The following is a 20,622-nucleotide window of genomic DNA, read 5'->3' on the forward strand; positions in this document are numbered from 1 at the left end:
GCAGGGTATTACCGCCGGTTCTGCAGGAATTTTGCATGTCTCACTGCGCCACTGACAGAGCTGTTGAAAAAGCACAAAGCGATTTCAATGGACACCCGAATGTCAAGAAGCAGCTGAGAAGATCAAGCTAATGTTAAGCAGCGAGCCAGTGTTAAAGGCTCCATCGTTTGACAAACCCTTCAGTGTGGCGGTAGATGCCAGCAATAGCGGGATAGGAGCAGTACTGTTACAAATGGGGGAGGATGATCAACTACACCCAGTCAGTTACTACTCAAAGAAACTGAGCAAGTTTCAAAAATCCTACTCCACAATAGAGAAGGAAGCTTTGGCGTTAGTGATGAGTTTATCTCATTTTGAAGTCTATGTATCCTCGGTGCATGGCCCGACTATCCTATACACAGACCACAACCCATTGATATACGTCAATAGAATGAAAAATAAAAACCGGCGAGTACTCTCCTGGAGTCTCATATTGCAGGAATTCGACCTAGACATCAGACACGTAAGGGGTCGGGATAACGTAATAGCGGACGCCTTATCACGTAGATTCGAAACAGAAAGGGAAGAAAAGAGGCGGGGGGAAAATTCATAAAATAGCTGTAGGAAAAAGTGATGGAAACTCCACGAACATCATTTCTTTAGAGTGACACAAGTTGGTGTCCTTAATCTCAAATATTAGTTTCTTGTCTCATACGAGTAATTTTATTTTAAATACATATAAATATAAAAAAAAAAAGAGGAACAATTCTCTTTTTTTTTTCTCTTATGGAGGAAGGTGTTAAGAGAAACATTTTCACACCCTTCATATATATCAATTAAGCAGACACCCCTTCCCACATCCAATCCTTAGCAGACGGAGTCAAAATGAGGCTGGCCGAGCGACCTAGATTTCTACACCCACGCAATGACCTTCAACTGTCGCCAACAAGAAAAACGCGGGAGAATCAAAGGAGTTCGACGAAGGCGGTGGACACGGAAACACGTGTTGGGGCATTCTGCTCGAAAAACGGAAACACCGCGGTTGATTCGCATGGTGAAAAAAAAAAAAAGAAAAACATCTCGTCGACTCATATCGTGCCACAAAGGAACAATATATACCCACCTTGGCACTAATCGATTGGAATTCACGCCGTGCTGATAAGGAATAACATATATCCACCTTAGCATAAATGGATTGGAATTTACGAGAATCGATCCTTCAAACCAGCACCTCATAAAGGGGAAAGAAGCTTCGGGTGAATTGAACGTCGACTCAACAAAAGAAGTTAAGTAACTCTTTCTAAATTGTTTTTGCTCGATCAATTATGTGAACTGTTGAATGCCCCATGAAAAAAAGGAAAAAGAAAAAGAAAAAAAATGGGGAAAAGAAAAGCAACCCTCGAACTAAGGTTTTTTTTTGCCTAAATGCTGAATCCCCCCCCTGTTGATCGGCCCATAAGTAACATATCATTGACTATAAAAAAAAAAGAAAAAAAGGAAGAAAAAAAAGGGGGAAAGAAAAGAAAATTAAAAAAATAGAGGAAAGAGGGAAAAACTATCTCTATATCTTGAGACTTTCAGTGTGACCCCCCCCTCTCTGAGTATCACTCATATCTCGTTGATTCTCATCGAAGAGAACAAAAAGAACCTTCCTAAGACAATCGAAATATCACTCACCCCCCCCCTCTCTCCTTGTCCCAAATCATTGTCTGCATGTATATATTCTTTTATTCTTTTGTTTTTTCATGTTATTTCAGTTATGATTTCAGTTGCATGTTCTGTTTTCGTAGTTACATTTTACCCGGTTCAATTTGTTTAAATAAATTGTTGATTTAATAACTCTCATACCCGTGTCGACTTGTGTCTCTTTTGTTTGCCTTATATTGCCGCCCGTGAATGCCTCGAGTATATTCCACGACGATTCTGGTCTGAACCTGGACACTGTACCATAGAGACCGCATAATTTGCAGTCGGTACCCGTCAAACTTTTCTTTTCTTAAAACGCGTGCCCGGCCTTGGGATTTTCTCTGAGAACTCCAACCTTGGTACCGTACAGGGAGGTTCTCGTCAAGAAACAGGCTCGTGGTACCGTCACAATATCCAATTGTGGGGTTGAATCGGATGATAAATAATGGAAAGCCATCAAAAATATGCCAGATCCAACAAATAAAACAGAACGCCAGCATTTTTTCAGATATGATAAATTACTTAGGAAAAATTCATTCCTAACTCATCAAATGAAACTGCACCTCTTCACCTCTTGTTGGAAAAAGATAACATATGGTCTTTTGATAAACCACAAAATGAAACTGTTCAACAATGAAAAAGTTTAGTTATGTAGAATCCAACATTAAAATTCTTTGACCCAGCACTTCCCATCAGTTTCTTCAGACGCATCAATGTTATGACTTTGGGCTTTGTCGGAACAAAAACACAATAATATTTGGCCTCCAGTAGCATTGGGTAGCCCTCTCTTACATCAGCTGAGAGAAACTATTGCCCCCTTGAATTTGAAATACTGTCCATGGTATTGGCATGTGAACATTTTCATGAATTTCTATATGGCCAACATTTTCTAATAAACCATGATCACAAACCTCTCAAAATGATTGTCACAAAACCATTTGCTAAAATACCACCCAGAGTACAACGCTTCTTATTGCATTTACAGAAATATAACATTGAAATTGAGTACACTCAAGGCAAACTCATGTATATTGCTGACACAGTCGTGCGGCACAGAAATGCAATACTCGAGAAATCTCTGACAAAGAAATGAACATCTTTGTCCACTTCATAATGTCTTTAATACCCTTCAGCGACAAACGTCGAGAACAGCTGACAACTGAGACAGCTAATGATGAACCGCTACAACAACTGCAACAGCAAATTATGATAGGATGGCCAGATCATCGACACAACCTCAGCATTTGTCTCCACTCATATTTTAATTACAGAAATGACCTGGCATACCAGGAAGGACTGCTATTAAAAGACCAACAATTTGTGAATAGAAATGCACAGGATTTTGCATCAGACACACATGGGAATTGAAAGACTAAATCCAATGCCAGGCAGACTCATTTTTTGCCAAACATGAACAAAGTAAGAGAAGACATGATGAAAAACTGCGATTCACATCAACCGTTTAGCAATCGACAAAATTCAGAGCCAGACATGTCGCATGATATACCCAACCAACCATGGCAGAAGATTGGCACAGACCTCTTCAGACTTTCGGGGGAAAGATTATCTCATGATAGTGAATTACTACTCAAAAATTTTTGAATTTCAGTCATCTCACTGATACATCTGCATCAATGGTGACAACTCGTTCAAAACACATATTCTCTAAGCATGGAATACCTAAACTGGTAATCTCCGGAAATGGCCTCCAGTTCAAGTCTCATGAATAAAAGAAATTTGCCACAAAATCGAACTTTTCCAATGTACCTAGCAGCCCATAATACCCACAATCTAATAGTCTAGTGGAGAGAACCATTGAATCGGTGAAGAAAACATTGCTTAAATGTTTCAAGACTGGAGATGACGCATACCTTGCTCTACTAACCTTTAGCACAACACCTGGCAGAAACAACTCTTCTTCACCAGCAGCTAAACCAATGAACCACCAACCAAGAACACTTCTTCCAAGTATGAGAAATTATAGTGATGATCCTTGCAGATCATCCTCCTCTAACAAACAGCACAACACCAATCGGCATAAGCTCGCTCTACCACTACCAATACACATTAGGAAAACTTGGTCCAGGATAGGCAAAGTGATTCAACATTGCTCCCAATCAAGGTCAGACTTGGTACAAATGGATAATGGCAGAAGTATAATCTGAAATTGAAACTGCTGCTGACACCTTGTTCAAAGATACCAGCAGCACAACCTTACCTGCACATAATATTTAGTGTACCCAAGCAGGTTCATCAGCCAAGACCAGGAGCACCAGATCCAGCAACTCCAGAATTAGGAGCTTGATCAAGATCAGGATTACCAATACATCAACCAAGATTGATGCAAGATTATACAAACTAAGAGGACTTGCATTTCAACATCAAAGGACTTGGGAGAGGGATATTATATATGCGAAAGACATTTGTTGCAGCCGGAGCTTGCTACAATCACAGGCAGGAGCTAATTCTCGCGGCTCGAGATTTGAAATCCATTTTCTCCCAGGCTCGTCCAATCACAAGCCAGCTCTCAATCACGTGACTGAGTACATAAAAGGTGAAATCTGAAATTCTTATTCCTCTTACTCACTGGCTCCAGCTGGCAGCAGACTTTGCCTGAGGCTTTGGCCCTAGGCCTAATGTGAGTACAAGCTAGCATGGTGACCCTTCAAACTCACATTTATTTCCACGTGCGGTACCCAAACGAACTTTGTTTATCATACTACCGAACTGCTCTTGTTAATACACCGACACACACACACACACACCTACTTTAATGCACTGAAGACTTTGTTCTTTCTTTCTCCTTTAACTAGCCTTCCTTATCCCAGCGACTACTAGCTATAAACACATGTAAACTGAACTGTTCTCTTTTCAACAAGCCGGCAATATATTAAAGCTATCTTTACACAAGAACATTTCCACCTACTACCTCGTTTCTCTCTTCTACCAAAGCTACTTACAAAAATGACAAATAAAGTTGTTTAATAAATGTTAAAATGAGACTTCCTTTCGTTGTCTTCATTATCAACTAAACATTTTACTGCTAACTTTTGATTTGGGACTTCCGGTATGCTCGATGTCTTCCGGTAAATGGCTTTCCCTTGATAAAATGTATCAATAATCTTACTCTGATGTTTATCTCTTTCTTTATTCCTTTTCTAAAAAAGAAGAAAAAAAATCAGGATCTCTACTCTTTTATATCAACATGGAACACAGGCCTGAACGGCAAGAACAAATTATTTCATCATTATAACACTCCCAAATGCATAAACAAAGTTTATCTCTATAGTTTCCAACTACGTGTGTGAAACAACAATCTTTCACGTGCCTCGCATGCAAGAGATTCAGGTTTCATATCTCGAGTTCGGATGCGTTCAACTAATGAGCCCAAATGAGGGCGAAACTCGAGTCTTGACTTCCGGTTTTTGGCTGTCATGGCTCGTGAGCCGCAACGATCCGTAGAAATAATTATATCATTTATGCACATTCTGAAAATTAGATTTTTTATGTCGATATAATTTCACTTATAAAAGCTCTATATATGCATTGAGCACTTTTGCAAAAAATATTAATTATTTAATTGGTGTGTGTGTGTGTGTGTGTGTGTGTGTGTGTGTGTGTGTGTGTGTGTGTGACTGCATTCCTCGTTAACATATATATATGTTGGAAAAGTTACTGTGCAAACAATTCTGAAAACAGCGTGTTCAATATTCTTCCCTGCATTCTCCGATTAAATGATGGCCTCATCAAAAAAAAATTAGTCATATTTCTTTCTTTTCTTTTCTTCCACGATTTAAAACGTAATTTTCTAAAATAAAAATGAAAGTGCATTTTCACGGTGTAACAATTCAACTAGAATGGAAACAGTAGAGAGAAAGGAGAAATAGAAAGAGAAAACCGATTACCTGCCCCTCCTTCTGTGTTTCGTTGCTTTAATGAAAATAGTAAAGAAATGAAGGAAGGAAAGAAAGAGAAAGAGAGAGAGAGAGAAAGAGGGAGAGAGGAAGAGAGATAAAGAGAGAGGAAAAGGAGAGGGGAAATACAGAGATTGTGGAGGGGGGGGATGTTCCTCTCGTGTGTCACCGTTTTATGGCAATAGAAAGTTAAAAAGAAAAGACAAATGCGCGTAATGGTCTCTTTTCATCGTGTTTTTTTATTAAAACAATTGAACAGAAAAGAAAAAAACTTCTTAGTGCTTTCGTGTGTGTGTGTGTGTGTGTGTGTGTGAGAGAGAGAGAGAGAGAGAGAGAGAAATGAAAGAAATCTAAATAAAGAAAGAAGAGGGAGAGGGAAAGAAAAATAAAGTGCGAGAAAGAGAGAAAATAGACACATATTGAAAAGGAAAAAAGGAAAGGAAAAAGAAAAGAAAAAAGAAAATAACGGAAGAAGAAAGGAAAAAAGAAAGGAAAAAGGTTAAAAAGAAAGTAAAGGAAAGGAAGAAGGGAAGAAAAAGAAAAGAAAGAAAAACGAAAGAAAATAATGGAATAAGAAAGGAAAAATAAAACGAAAGGAAAAAGAAAAGAAAGGAAAATTACGCCTTTCCTCATGAATTTTCTTTTTAGTAAAGAAAGACGGGAAGAAAGGAAAAAGATAAAAAAAATACAAACAAAGAAAGAAAGACAGAAAGAAAAGAAGAAAATCGTTTTGTGTTCTCATTCTTGTTTGTTAGTGAAAAAAAAAACATTAGAAAAACAAAATAAAATCAGCACTCTTCTCGGAAGAAGGACGGAAAGACTGGAGCAGATAGCGAGAGAGGGGGAGAAATAGATGGATAGATAGATAGAGAGAGAGGGTGGAAGAAAAAGAGAGATCGGCCGATGGATAGACAGAGAAAGAGAGAAAAAGAGATAGACAGGTAGATAGGTAGAGAGGAGGAAGGGGAAAAAATAGATAGAGAGAGAAGTGTAAGAAAAAGAGAGATCTATCGATCGATCGATAGATAGAGAGATAGATAGATAGAGAGAGAGAGAGAGAGAGAGAGAGAGAAAGGAAATGATGCGTCATGAATTGGCATGTCGTTCGTTCCTGCCGGTCGTTGGCTTCTCAATTCTTTCTCTCTTCCTTGCAAGAGAAAAAAAGGGCATTTTACACGTTTTTTTCAAACGCGCAAGAATTTCCAATATAAGAAGGACAACATTTTACTCCGAACTGGACACAAATAGTAAGTCTCCATTTTTTTTTCTTTCTCGTTTATGTTGTTGTTCGAAAGTTTGATTTCCTTGCATTCTTCGTTTTGTGTTTGTTTTTTCAGATGTTCATTTTTTTTTTTGTCTATTGTATTTTTTTTACGTTTTGTCTTGCATATTCATTTATTGCATGACCTTGTTGTTGTTGTTGTTTTTGCTGTTTTCTTTTAAAAAATATGTACTTATGGCAAGTAAGCTACAAAAGAGACTTTTGCGTTTCATTCCCGACAGAAATCACCAGGCGCTACCGCTAAGTATATCTGGTGATACTACTTCTGCAGTATATGGACCGTGACAGTTTTTATAGGATTTTTAAGTTAAATTCAAGTTTTACAGGGTTTTTTAAAAATTTTTTTAATTTATTAAATTGTTAGATGAAAGTACAGAATAGTTACAAAACGCCCCCCCCCCCTGGTAATCACGTTATTATTTCGGTACGGTCCGTATTTTGCCTAAGTGCCGTATAGTTTTAAGCTACTACTACTACTCACATATTGAGCAATTGAGCACTGTTGAATTAAATATCAAAACAGACACACAATAATATATATATTATTTTATATATATATTATTTTATAATATAAATTATTACTAATGTGTAATCTTTGATTTTTCAATTATTATCAGTAAAATAAACATAAAATAAATAAAAAAAAAACAAACAACAAAATAATATAAGTAAAGTGAGGAGAACGGGGGGGGGGGGCGGGGGCGCATTTCAGTTTATTAAATATTCAGAGTAAATAGAAGTCCCTCCTTCACCTCGTCTAAAAATTGAACAAATTGATTGAAAAGTGCTTAATCGATACCAATCAAATAAGTTTTAGATATAAAAAAGTTGAACACTTTTTTTTTTTTTTTTACTTCTATTTGTATATTTTGTTTCTGTGTAAAAAAAAAAATCCCCCCCCCCGCTTTTCAAGTCAAGTTTGTAAGCTCCTCCTTCTTGTCTCTTGGTTTATTTATTTATTTATTTTAAAAATTGGTTCTGGTGTTTACGTTATTTTAAGTAAAATCGAAATATTGAATTCCAAGCAAAACCAATGGTATCTATTTCATTATCATGTCGCAGTAATGAATATATTCAAAAATTAAGGAAAACGATAAGGTAGAAAATTATTAATGAAAACAGTTTTTGAAGACAATTAGCGAAAGTCGAATTTTGCAAAAAAAAAAAATAAATAAATAAAACGAGGAGTTCGAATCGTAACAAGGGGGGTAATTATTTCCTAAAAACTTAAAATCTTAGGCCAAATTAGCAAAATTCAATTTTTCGCTAATTGTTTCCGAAAACTGTTTTCATTAATTATTAATTTTCTGCCCTACCGTTTTTCGAAATTTTTGGATACGTTCATTATTACTGCGACACAACAATTTCGATACCCTTGGGTTTCTTTTACTTGAAATTGAATATTTTGACGGAATTTCTCCCTAATAACAAAGTAGCACCACGGGTTTTAACGTGAATAAGATTCAATCTACATTCCCTCACCATAAAAAAGATGCATTTTGAATTTGGAACGAAAAATTAAAATGCTCTCAGTTTAAAAGGATTTCTCCTCCTCTGACTAAGGGCAAAAAAGCTTTTTTTTTTTTAATTCTTTTTTTATTTTTATTTTTTCAACCCCCCCCCCCCAAACAAGGCACAGTACCACTTTGAAGCAGGGGGATACTATCAGGGACTTAATTTGAAGGGGCATTATGAAAGGAGATGAGTAGTAAGATGTTTGTTCACATTACACTTGAACTTCTGCATATCAGTACAGTTGGGAAAGCAGAATCCCGAAAGGGAGTTCCAAAGACCTGCAGTTCTGGGGAAGAAACTATTGGAGTAAAAGGCTTTCTTGCACCTAGGGATCTCTACTGTAAAGGGATGAGACTTAGTTGTTTGTTGGGGGTAGTTACGTCGAGGAGGTACAAGTGTTTGCAGTTCGTCAGCGCATTCACCATTAAAGTATTTGTAGAACAGGCAGAGGGATGCAACATCTCGTCGATGGGACAGAGGCTGAAGCCTAGATGACAGTTCAGGACCTATCAGGTTGGCGACTCTTTTTTGAACCCTGTCCAGGATCGAGAGACAAGCAGCAGATGCACCAGCCCAGACGTGACAACAGTACTCCATACATGGGCGAATGGTTGCCTTATAGAGGTATAGGATATTTTCAGGCGTAAGTAGTTTTCTACCACGGTAGAGGGAGCCAACCTTCCTTGCAGCAGCCTTGGCAATACTCTCAATGTATCTATTCCAGTTCATATTCCCTGTAAACGTTAAGCCGAGGAGTTTAAAAGAAGTACTTTCAGGCAATGTGTTCTTGGCCATTGCTATTGGTGGTAGAGAAGGTTTCTTGTAGTTATTGAAGGAAACAAGCTTAGTCTTAGCAGCATTGAATGTGACCATCCATTGTTGTCCCCCATTCCACTACAGATTGGAGGTCATCCTCTTGTGTTCCTGCCATTTCCTTGGATATGTGTTCATTTGTTTTCCCTTCATATCTGTTATAGAGAGTGGTGTCATCGGCAAATATACCCATCTCCAAAACAATTTTATCAGGGAGTTAATTTATGAATATCAGGAATAATAGAGGTCCAAGTATAGATCCCTGAGGTACTCCCGCATTTGTCATATTGTTTAGATGTACGACCGTCGAGGACAACTTGGATTTTTCTCTTATTTAAGAAGGATTTAATTACATTATGAATTCTTCCAGTGATTCCATATGATCTAATTTTCCTTAGAAGACCATCGTGCCATACCCTGTCAAAAGCCTTAGATATATCAAGGGCTACCGCTCTACCCTCCCCTGTTTTGTCCAATGAATAGTATATACGTTCAGAAACTGCAGTTAAGATATCTGCTGTAGAACGGGCTTGCCTGAATCCATATTGTTTGTCAGTCAGGAGTTTAGCAGCTGTTAGGTGCTGAACTAGGGCTTGATTAACTAAGGACTCAAATATTCTTTCTCAAGATGTGTGTGTGTGTAAAAGAGAGAGAACGAGATAAAGACGTTTGGCTTTTTCTTTTATTTTCTCTTTCTTTTGCAATAATTATCTCTTGTTTCTTTCTTTTTTTAAACCATAGAAAGTAAATTACACGCCCCCCCCTCTCTATATAAGCAGCTGCATGTTTCTTTCTTGGCATTCTTCACTCGCTATGTCTTTGATTTTCCAAACATTGTTTTTCCACTAAATACTAAAGTTTGACGAGTATAGCCATAAATGAGCTAGTGCTTTCAGAAAAAATCCTAATTTGTCACCTAAGGTGTTATAATGATCAAAAATCTATATTCCAAATTTCATGATGTTGACCATCTTATAATTTATTCCTTTAATTCAGTTGACATTTACAATTCTTGACAGTATTTGTTTCGTAGCACAAAATCAATCACTTAATTATTATATCACTCAGTGCAGTGAATTTATTTTGCCCTTAACTCATCAGAAGAAATAGCAACAATCAATACATCAAAAGGAGATAAAGTGCGTTTTGACATGATTAAAAATTTCTAAATTCAAAATGGCATAATGTAAACATATAAGGTATTTACAGCTTCTCTTCCAATTTTCGGATTTTAATCATGTCAAAACGCAATTTATTTATTTATTTTTTTTGATGAATTAATTGTTGCTATTTCTTCTGATGTTAAGAACAAAATAGATTCACTGATTGATATAATAATTAAGTGATTGATTTGTGCTACGAAACAGATACTGTCAACAATTGTAAATGTCAATTAAAGGAATAAATTATAAGATGGTCAATATCATGAACTTTGGAATATAGACGTTTGTCATTCATTCATTATATTGCTCTGTAATTAAATTGAGCTTCTTAAATAAGAATTGATATATATTATAAGGAAATAAAGTATATTTCCACAGAAATATATATATATATATATATATATATATATAAAGAGTAAGTAGTTAATAAAACATGTTACAAACTCTTTGAAAAAGAGTTAAAAACATATTTAATCTGAAAAGGAAACACTAAATAAGTGGATAGTCCTTAATCCGCGGAGTTTCGAAGAAGTACTTTCCTTCTCATCAGAGGGGAGGATTTAGCAAAATGCGGGATCTGATTTTGTTTGCAAAAGTATTTGATGAAACAAGTAAGTCATAGATCTTACTTGATAACAGAAAGTGAAGCAGAGGGAATATTGTGAAGAAAAGGGTGATTTCACGTGAATGGATAGTCTGGTGAAGGGTAAAGTATCCAATGACGGTAAAATCCAAAAATGCAGAATCAAAGAAAGTTGGTTAAATTTCCATTCACACAAGTAAAATCCAAGGGAATCACGTAATTGGAAGATGGTCCAAAATAATCCAAAATGCAGAAATCCGTGGAATAATTCACAAATAGGTAAAAGGAAAAGGGGAAAGAATTCCAATAATATTATTAAAAGAAAGATAAGATGTGTGTAAAAAAAATGAAATAAATTTAAAACTTGACTGCCGAGGCAAGGCGAAATTAAGAAAAATCTCTCTCTCTCTCTCTCTCTCTATATATATATATATATATATATATATATATATATATATATATATATATATGAAATAAGAATTATAGTTAAGTTTACCAAAATAATCCAAGATGGCAAAACTAAAGTATATTATAAATATTGAAGAGTTAATATTTTTAAAGTAATCTCAACCAGATGTGAAAACTCGATAAAACTAAATACGAAATAGAGCTTATAATGATTCACGTGAAATCACCCTTTTCTTCACCATATTCCCTCTGCTTCACTATTTTTTACCAAGTAAGATCTATGACTTACTTGTAGTTTCATCAAATACTTTTGCAAGCAAAATCCGATCCCACATTTTGCTAATCCTATCCTCTGATGAGAAGGAAAGTATTTCTTCGAAACTCTGCAGATTAAGGACTATCTACTTATTTTGTGCTTCCTTTTTAAAATTAAATGTTTTTAACTCTTTTTCAAAGTGTTTTTTTAACATGTTTTATTAACTACTTGTTCTTATATATATATATATATATATATATATATATATATATTCAATTTCTTTTTTATCGTTTTTATTTAGTATACATAAGCATTTATGTCACTACACATTGATGAGCATGTTTCGGTCAGCTAGTTGTAGTAACTCTGGACTTTATAAGCAGCATCGCCTGAAAAGGTCTCTAGTTACCTGCAACTTGCTGACCAAAACATGCTCATGAATGTGTAGCAACATATTAATGATTATGTAAAATAAATAAAGAGTATATCTTGCTCTACTTCACACTTTTGTATGAACCTCGTCAAAAGTCATTGGTTGTTTTACCTCTGAATAATATTGATTGGGAATAATTATATTTAATTTCTGAATATTTAAAATTCCTTTCATTTGTCTTTCTTAAATTCCATAAGAAGTTGGAATTAATTTGTTATTTAAAATAACTTATTTACATGTAAAGTTCTAATGCCTCATCCCCTTTAAAACTTCGGTCTCCAACCCTAGGAGAACTGAAAAACGCTGACCTCTGCCCCCTCCCCTAAAAAAAAAAAAAAAAAAAAGTTGGCAGAAAGTGCACTTTCTTAACAAATGTCTAAAAGTATATTTTAATAGTTTTTTTATTTTATTCTAAATCCTCCAACATTTTTTTGTTTTTTTTTGTTCATATTTTTTTGTATATTTGTTTTTGTTTGCTTATACTTGTTTTTTTTTTTGTATTTTTTTTTTATTATTTACTAAAAAGTCACCGCTTATCAAGGCTAAAAGTACAAGGTAAGAGTTAATTAAATGGATAGATTGTCATTTGAATGATGAAGAATATTATGAGCGGATTGAAAATAATGAATTGAATGAACAAAATTTGATGACAAATATTTGTTGATTTTGGATTTTGAAGCGACCATGTTGTAGTCTGTAGGGAAGCAACTCCATATTAATGTTTTCTATAAATGAGAAGTTCTAGGAAAGAAGTAGCTCTATTCATGGTAATTCCGTTTGATGTAAGGCACAAAAAAGGAAGAAATTGTGGTAGATAAACGAGTTCTTGCTTTGAATATTTTACAAGGAGAAATCAGAGATTGAAATTCAATCAAATTATTGTGGAAATAACAATAAAGCAGACACAAATCTGATAGGCCCTAAACTGGCATCTAAGCTTCCGCCTCTGTCCCATCGACGAAACGTTGCATCCCTCTGCCTGTTCTACAAGTATTATAATGGAATGCTCTGAAGAACTGCAAGCACTTGTGCCCCCACGACGTGAACACCCTCGACAGACCCGACAAGCTGCAAAATCCCACCCCCCACACTGTAGAGATCCCTAGATGTAAAAGATCTTTCTACTCCAGTAGTTTCTTCCCCAGAACTGCTAGACTTTGGAATTCCATTCCAGGTCACTGCTTCCCCAACTGTACTGACATGCATAAGTTCAAGTGCAACGTGAACCAACATATCGCTGTCCTAATCCCTACATAGTACCCCAGTAGATGTTTCCCCTGATAGTAGCCCCCTACACCAAAGTTGCAATGTGCCTTGTTTGGGGTGAAAATGTAATAAAAAAAACAAAAAAAAAACCAGATTAGTGGCATCTTTTCTGTGAGTAAACAGTTGCAGAGAACAGAAGATGCTCCAAAGAATATAAGTCCTAGTACTAAGAAGAAACATTATGAGAAAGGGAGGTAGTCCCTACCCCCACCCGCATTCTACTTAGGATAGTTCTTGGAAAATGTTACTTTGCCCTACAAGGGGAGTGGACCTTTGGTTTACTTTCAGAAACTTTGAATCTCTTGCTTCACTTACTTTATCTCCCCCCACCCCCCCACCCACCTCCGGAGATAAAAATCACCCCCATCTGATGAATATGCTGGTACAAAATTGTTTTCCTGAGGTCTGCAACATGGTCATCTTTAAATCTAATATCAACAAACACTTGTCAGAGACAGTCTTCACAAGTCATAAAATTTTATTAATTTATTCGCAATCCTCAAATTAGATCCATCATCATTCAACTGACAATCTGTCCATTTCATTAACCCTTATCCTTGAGGGGCTTTTAGCCTTGATAGATAGTGACTAATTAGTAAAAAAAAAAAAAAAAAGGAATTTTAAACAAATATGCAAATGTTCATTTATCTCCAATCCAGCAAAAGTTTGGATGAATGATGAATTACAAAAAGATATCTACTGATAAACATCGACACGCTCTGATTTGCCCCTAACGGTAGTGTTGGGACGATTACGCAAAATTGAAAATCGGAAATATCAGATCTTTTTTGGGATGGAGAGGTGGGGGGTACTAGGATCGGAAAAATTTGTGCTTATTCTATTAATCGTTTCTTTTTGTTTAAAACAAAATTTTTCATTGCTGGTACTAGTAATACACACAAATGTACCGGTGATCTCCTTTCGCATTGTGTTCTGCATTCCTGAACGTGTTTCCTCAGAATTATATGCATGAACATGTATCACTGTCGCAATTTTGGAGTTTAGTATTGGCTATCATGATGTAAGTTTTATGCATTCCCTAATCATCTTAGTAGCTTTTATCTATTGCTAACGGTTTTATGACCATCTATATATATAAATCTCACCTATCTGTTTAAATGTATGTATGTATGTATGTTTGCCTAAAACTTTAGACAGAGGCGATGGATTTTCATGAGATCCGTATCGTTTTGAAGATCGACCTTTCGGACGACAAATATCGAAAAATTGTCTAAAACATTAGTTCCTTTACTATCACATGGGCACTTTTCTACAGGGAGGAGACTTTTTTTCCGCGGATATTTTTTAAAGTCATCCTCTCTTTTTGATTGATTAGTCTTAATTTAAACCTTCGCCACTTCTGGTCTGGCAATGGACACAACAGCTAAGACGTCACGTTTGTTGGTTTTTTTTTTTGGTTTTTTTCCAAGTTCTTTTCCTCCTTCGTGGTACAGGTTCGAGTCTCCTTTTTTTTTGCTCAGCACACACCTCCAAACACCCGAGTAACGCCGGGCGCCCAGACTAGTGGTTTAATATGGAAAAAAAAAAATGAAAATGATAAATATTGATTTTTTTAAATGATCAGTAAAATCAAAATCTATAGATTACCCTCACAAATTTTTTGCATTTTAAAAATATATGCACACACATTACATGGGTTTTAAAGGTAATCCAAGAATTTAAAAAAAAAAAAAAAAAATGGATACCCAACTATTTAACTAAATATTTACAGATTTAAAAAGGATCAGAATCAGGAATTTGGAACGGAATCGGTAATTGTATTGGAATTAGGAAAATAAAAAATATTGGAATCATTCCATCGCTACTAAACATTGAAAATGACCTCCAAAATGCTAAAAAAAATGGCAATTTTTCTGAAATATTTAAAAATACACTCATTTATTTTTTAGCTTAAAAATCAACCAAAAACTATAATTGATGTTTATATATTTTATTCAAAAATGGGAGGGGGGATTCTCTTTACTTAAAGTATTGCTTGTCCCCCCCCCCCGACCAAAAAGAATGTCATGAACCATCAATAAATTTCATCAACCATCAATAAATTTCCCAATCAATTTTGCAATCAAACCATATATGCTATAAATAAACTTTAGATTATCCCTGACTTGTCCACCAAATTTCAGTTATGTATGTCCAACAGTCTTTATTTTATCACCTTTCACTGATATGCTCTAAATGTGCACCTCGACATTGTTAACACATCTGGATACAAGATACAAAATTGTCTCTTTCGTTCGTTTCTTTTCATATGACTGTTGTATAATTCATCTTTGTTTCTGCTTAGTTTTTAATTACTTGGATCATTCTATTGCTCTAGAAAATACCTGACCCCTGATGCAATCCACTACCTATATAGAAATCTGGAGTACCCTTCTTTTTTTTTTTTTTTTTTAAACTTGAATTTACTCCAAACAAAACAACTTGCCATTGAGAGTTAATACTATGAATTGGGGACCATGTTAGAGGGAGTTGAGCAACAAGATATCTGTTCAGTCGGGAAAGCAAGTTGCAGGAAGGGATTTCCAAAGTTTAGAAGTACAAGGAAAGAAACTTAGTAGAAATCTCTCCAATATACAAGGGCATCTATAGTGAATATGATGGGATTTTGCTGTTGGGTTAGTTGGGGATATTTATATCGAGGTGGGAGGCACCAGTGCTATGAGTTCATCAACGCATTCCATTGAAGTACTTGTAAAACAAGCACAGGGATACAACACTGATGATGGGACAGGGACTGGAGTTTAGTTAATAGCGTGGGATCTGTTAGATTGGAGGCCTCTTTTTGGGCCTTTTTCAATAAAAAGAGAGAAAGGTGCTATTTAAAGCATTCTTTCTTTGACAGTTCAAAATCAACTACAAAATCTAGTGGGATATGATCTTTTCTCTTCTACAACCTCTTTCCCACAGACGTCTTTCTTGTTTTCATGGAAAGTGTTTGACTGAGCTTCAATCTTTAATCAAAGTTTCTACTTGTAAAAAATTTGGTTGTAGATAGCTAACGTATTTCCTAATTTCCGGCATAGGGCTGCCAGAAGTGGCGACTCTAATCGTTGAATGTTTGAGTTAAAGAAAATGAAGAATGGTTTTTAGATCGCCAAGTTCATGACGTCGAAGCACACATAACAAAAATCGTTCCCTGTTCAACCGTATCGCAAACAAGCTTTCTTCAACTGACCTGATCCCGGCTGTGCTATTAAAAAAAGTGCTCAGCCGAAGTAGCTCCAGTTCTCTCCAAACTTTGCAACAAATGCCTTAATGAATCTTGCTTTCCTGCCTGCTGGAAAACTGCTTCTGTGGTACCAGTTTTCAAGAATTCTGGCGAAAGAACCGACCCAGTAAATTACCACCCCATTAGCCTCCTCCCACTTTTTGCCAAAATATTTGAGTCCATAATTAACCAAGCTCGTCCAACACCTTACAGATGCTAAACTTCTGACCGACCGACAATATGGATTTAGGCAAGCCCGTTCCACAGCAGACATCCTAACTGTAATCTCTGAGCGTATATACCATTCATTTGACAAAGCAGGTGAGGGTAGAGCGGTAGCTCTAGATATATCTAAGGCTTTTAACAGGGTATGGCATAAAGGTCTTCTCAGGAAAATCAGATCATACGGTATCACTGGAAGAATACTAAACATAATTAAATCCTTCTTAGATAATAGAAAAATCCAGGTTGTCCTCGATGGCCGTACATTCAAACAATATGATATAAATACGGAAGTGCTTCAGGGGTCTATCCTTGGACCTCTATTATTCCTAATATTCATAAATGACCTCCCTGACAAAATTATCTGTGAGATGGGTATATATGCTGATGACAACATGCTCTGTAACAGACACGACAGGAAAACAAATGAACACATATCTAAAGAAATGGCAAAAACACTAGAGAATGACCTCCAATCTGCAATCTACAGTGGAATGGGGACAAAAATGGATGGTCACATTCAATGCTGCCAAGACTAAACTTGTTTCCTTCAATAACTACAAGAAACCTTCTCTACCACCAATAGCAATGGCCAAAGACTCTTTATCTGAAAGTACATCTTTTTAACTCCTCGGCCTAATGTTCACAGGAAACATGAGTTGGAACAATTACAATGAGAGCATTGCCAGGACAGCTGCGAAAAAGGTAGGTTCTATCTACTGTGCTAGAAAACTACTAACGCCCGAAAATATCCTGTACCTCTATAAGGCCACCCTTCGCCTATGTATGGAGTATTGTTGTCATATTTGGGCTGGTGCATCTGCTTCTAGTCTCTCGCTCCTAGACAAGGTTCAAAAGAAAGTCGCCAACCTAATAGGTCCTGGACTGTCATCTAAGCTTCAGCCTCTGTCCCATGTTGCATCCCTCTGCCTGTTCTACAAGTACTTTAACGGTGAATGCTTCAAAGATCTGCGAACACTTGCACCCCCTCAACGTAAATACTCCCGACAAACCCGACAAGCAGCAAAATCCCACCCCTTCACAGTAGAAATCCCTAGATGTAAGAGAGCCTTCTACTCCAGTAGTTTCTTCCCCAGAACCGCTAGACTTTAGAATTCCCTTCCGGGTTCCTGCTTCCCCAACTGTACTGACATGCAGAAGTTCAAGTGTAACATGAACCGACATCTTGCTGCCCAACTCCCGACATAGTACCCCTGTAGCTTATGTCCCTGATAGTAGCCCCCTACATCAAAGTGGCAATGTGCCTTGTTTGTGGTGAAAATGTAATAAAAAAAAAAGAACAAAAAAAAATAGACAACAGATTACAAAACCATACCGATGTCGAGCCAACAAAAAAGAAATCGTCCTCGACTGAATAAATGCTGGCTTTTTATATTGTTAAACCAGACCGTGTCTTAATTTGCATAATACACGTTTTTGTCTCGTGTCGGTCAGGTTTCGAGTTTAAGACTTTTTCTTTCCTTAAGCGAATGCCACCCATGCTAATCATGTACAATTTTTCCAACAAAATCAGTATCTTCACTTTTCTTGTTCTTCAATATTTCTTTTGTGAAGCGATTTATTGAAATAAAATATAAGAAAAAGGACATTATTGAAAAATATACCATAAAAATTAACAAAATTATAAAAAGATAAAAAGCCTTTATTTGCACTTTTAATAACGTTACGAAAGTTTTTATTTTATTTTAAATTTTAGAAAAAATATATTTATGAAATTATAGAAATATTTTTTTAAAAATTTATATGATGAATATATATTGAGTATAAAAATAAAATCATGGAAATCAAAATAACAAAATTTCAAACAACATAAAAAAAAAAACGTATCTAATACATAATATTCCCAAAATAGTTTTAAGTGTTTTCATGATTAAAATAAATTAAATAATTCTTAAAAAAAAAAAAAAATTCAATAATTCTTAAAGAAAATTTTTTTTATAATTCTTAAAGAAACATTTTTTTATAATTCTTTAAAAAATTTCCATAATTCTTAATTAAAATAAGACAAAAAAAACTTTTCAATGATTATTAAAAAAAGAAAGAGTGGCGGGGGGGAAACGTAATAAAAAAAAATACATGCACATAGGACATAGACATGAGAGAAAAAAGCGAAGGAACTAATATGCCTTGTTACCACTTCTGGAAATTTATATAAAAAACTCGTCTTACTACCATCATCCTTTCTTCCTCAAGCAGAATTTTCATGAACAAAGTTTCTTTCCAAGTGCTTCTTGCCTGTGGAACACGTTGTCGCAAGATTGCTTCCATTGCTTATATATACTCACGTTCGCTCCTTACAAGGTATATCGCTACTTGGACATAGGGGCTATTATTTGGGACCATGTCTATGAAAGATTAACAAGAAGATTGCTTTTGCGAGGTGGATGGACTAGTGCTTCATTATTTCATTTTTTTTTTTTTAATGCCGCGTGAGGTGAGTGCCTGATAAATTTTGAGCTTACAAACTCCTAAAAATTTTAATTACCAACTTTTGTATAAGCAATATCGCCTTAAGAGGTCTCTAGTTACTCGTAACTGGCTGATCGAAACATGCTCATGAATATGTAGTGACATATAAAACAAATAAAAAATATATCTTGCCCAACTTCAGTATTGAGCACTTTTGCATTAACCGCATTAAAACTTAATTACCTCTGAAAAATATTAACCTGAAATTGTATATTTACAAAATAGCCATCATCAAAAATCTTCTTAACTGTGCCAACCTAATCTTTGGATAAAAAAAACACTTCTTGAACTAAAAAATATCAAACAAGTACTTATCAATTGGATTTCCAAACTATATTGCCGACCAGCAAATAGAATCAATGTTCCAGAACTTAAAAAGTTCCACCACAAATAGTACTACCCAACAACAGCAAAATCTTAATTCCATTAACCTATTCTATTGTAACCAATAAAATCTAGTAGTAAAAACAATGCACCCCCTCTACCCTCAAACTACTAGAACGAACGTCATCTATAAGTTCAAATGCTTCTTGGGAGAGTGCAGCTCTTATACCAACAATAAAACTAATAGCTATATTGGTTACACAATGACTACCCTGTCATGTCGCCTTACTATGCATAATATAGAATTTAGTGCAAAACATTTACAAAAATGCCCCTCTCTGAAGTTAGAAAAATTCTTGTGAGCAACACAAAAATAATACACCACGAAACCAACGTCAATAAGTTAAAAATACTTGAAGCTATATACATTAAAATGCAAAAACCTGCCCTTGATTAAATCACAATCCAATCCAGCAAAAACACACTCAAATGCCTGTCGTAAACCCTCATCTCCTACCTGACCGAGTTCTGAATACAGAACTGGGCATCCCCTCTCCCACACAGGGCACTCACAGCTCGCATGCATTCATCACTACTACTATATAAAAAATCCCAGCCCTCCTCGCAATAGTATTCACACAGCCCTCCTGACCATGTCTTTTTTTGAAAGAAAAAAAGCAACTAAGCAAACACACCGCACCACACACAAGAAAGTCTTATTAACTATCACAGATCCAGTAAACTGCAATGAAATCTTTGCGGCGCGTTTGCTCAGTTGTTAGAGTGCTTGCCTTGCATGCAAGAGACTTGGATTTCGAATCCTGAGTTCGGATGTGTCGAACTGATAAGCCCAAATGAGGGCGAAATTCGAGTCTTGGACTTCCAGTGTGTTGACTTTCATGGCTCTGGTGAGCTGCGACATTTTCTGGCTGTGGAAATACTTAATGTTCTCTTTCATATTCTAAAAATTATATATATATATATATATATATATATATATATATATATATATGAAAAAGAGAAAAGGAAAACCAAATTAATCAAGGAAAGAAATCAAAA

At 35.7% G+C, this 20,622-nt stretch overlaps 1 protein-coding gene across 1 annotated transcript in view; it reads left to right on the top strand.

Annotated features, from left to right (window-relative positions):
- The first annotated feature begins 5,713 nt into the window (after nucleotides 1-5,713).
- LOC145242715 (uncharacterized) overlaps nucleotides 5,714-20,622 on the top strand; it is a 124,036-nt gene continuing 109,127 nt past the window's right edge. Inside the window, exon 1 of the mRNA XM_080105854.1 lies at nucleotides 5,714-6,826. The gene's annotated coding sequence lies outside the window, so the exon portion shown is untranslated. The remainder of the gene's footprint in view (nucleotides 6,827-20,622) is intronic.

The sequence above is a fragment of the Euprymna scolopes genome, chromosome 21 (assembly GCF_053919585.1).
Source record: "Euprymna scolopes isolate OS-2025 chromosome 21, ASM5391958v1, whole genome shotgun sequence".
Lineage (NCBI taxonomy): Eukaryota > Metazoa > Mollusca > Cephalopoda > Sepiida > Sepiolidae > Euprymna > Euprymna scolopes.